This window comes from Pteropus alecto, unplaced genomic scaffold, assembly GCF_000325575.1.
Source record: "Pteropus alecto unplaced genomic scaffold, ASM32557v1 scaffold101, whole genome shotgun sequence".
NCBI classification, from domain to species: domain Eukaryota; kingdom Metazoa; phylum Chordata; class Mammalia; order Chiroptera; family Pteropodidae; genus Pteropus; species Pteropus alecto.
Window position 1 is genome coordinate 16,165,028 of NW_006432945.1, and position 1,623 is coordinate 16,166,650.

Here is a 1,623-nt window from a genome sequence, read left to right on the forward strand (position 1 = left end):
CCAGGAGGCAGGTTCTCAACCCCAGCATTTTAGTGATGTTTTGAAAATCTCGCTGCTGCAAAGGTCAGGGTGTTAGGCTCTAGGAGAGGGACTGGCAGTCGCTGACTCCAGCTCCTCGACATTCCTTATTTGGCACTTGGTATTGGCAAGTTTCTTAGTTTTTACAGAACAAATTTTCTTTCACTATAACATGGACATGCATTACTTGTTTGGAGATTGATTCTAAAATCTCTGTATTTCAGATCCATAATTTCTGAGTAGGAATGAAAGACAGATCGGTTTATACGAAATGCCGTTGTCGGCTTTCGTTCACCTCGATGAGTCGCATTAGATTTTGTGACTGTTTCTCATCCTGGTATGGCTCGCGTCACTTCCTGGCTCATTGCATTTGTTTCCTTATGTGGATAATTTTTCTCTCATCGCCGAAATGCCCTTGTTGCTGCCTCCTCATACCACTCTTGACCATGTTCATCATACTGAGTAAGTGAGGTTATGATATAGCTCTCGGCTGCCACAGGCATCCAATTTCGAGACAGGAAGGAAAAACAATAATGTAGAGGAAAGGAATATGACCGTAGCAAGAGAAGGTGGAAACTCTGAATTTATCTGGGTTGGTTTGTCTTCTCACAGGTGTTATTTTGGTGGGGAGCAAACTGCTGCTAAACAATTAGAAGTAAGAACTGGAAAGGAAGCGCCGAAGCCCTAAAGAGAGCTTGCTCGTTCGGGAGCATGGTAAGCTAAATATTTGGGGAAATCCACTCAGTAGGAATACCTATCAAATTAAATTCGATAATACTTTAAACTGAGGTCAAGAAGATTTGTAGGCCCTATTTATCTACAACCTATATTGTTCAAGACTTTTTTCCTCCCCATAGAACACTTTTTTTAGGTGAACCGTTTTCAGTTCAGAAATAATTGAGACATTCTCTTCTACAAGGCAATGTGTTAAACTCTTGATAAAAAATTTAATGCCATTTTTTTTTGCTGAGACTAATACTAACTTGTTGATACTGCCATAATCATAATAGCTAATTGTTTTAAATTGTAATGCCTATTTAATCCTTACAGCAATCCTAGGAGGTCGGTGATATCCCCATTTTATGAAAAGAGGAAGCGAGGCTTAGAAAGGTTAAATTTTAGCTCAGCATCATCCAGCAAATAAATAGCAGAATCAAAATTCGAACTAGAATTTGAAAATATATATATGTATATATATATAGCTGAAATAAAAATAATTTGTTGATAGTTTCCCAACTCCCCACTCAAGGAGATGGATTTTAAAGGTTGAAATAATAAACCAAACTCAGCGTAATTAACTTTAGGATAAAATTACTGATGTTATGTTCTTGTATATAGGTTTTAGTGAAAAATTAATGGTGAGAATACAGAATAGGTCTTTCTTGCCTGATAAACTTAATGTGTATTTGTGCTAAAATAGGCATTTAAGTAGACTTGAAGCTTAGAATGAGAGAAATATAAAAAACTGTGCGAACAGGCTTCACAGAGTGACTCAGTACAAAAAATCAGGCCTTACTTCACCCCACACTGGTCCAACCTTACATGGAGTGTTTGCCTTTCTCCATCATGTTTTGTTTAAGAAACAGGTACCTGCTCGAAGTCACC

At 37.8% G+C, this 1,623-nt stretch overlaps 1 long non-coding RNA gene across 2 annotated transcripts in view; it reads left to right on the forward strand.

Annotated features, from left to right (window-relative positions):
• Positions 1–1,623, forward strand: part of LOC107195382 — a 230,687-nt gene that overhangs the window by 212,011 nt on the left and 17,053 nt on the right. Inside the window, exon 8 of one of the 2 annotated variants that reach the window (XR_003045065.1) lies at positions 631–732. The exons of the other annotated variant lie outside the window; for it this stretch is intronic. This is a non-coding gene — a long non-coding RNA (uncharacterized LOC107195382). The remainder of the gene's footprint in view (positions 1–630; positions 733–1,623) is intronic. 2 annotated transcript variants of the gene reach the window in all.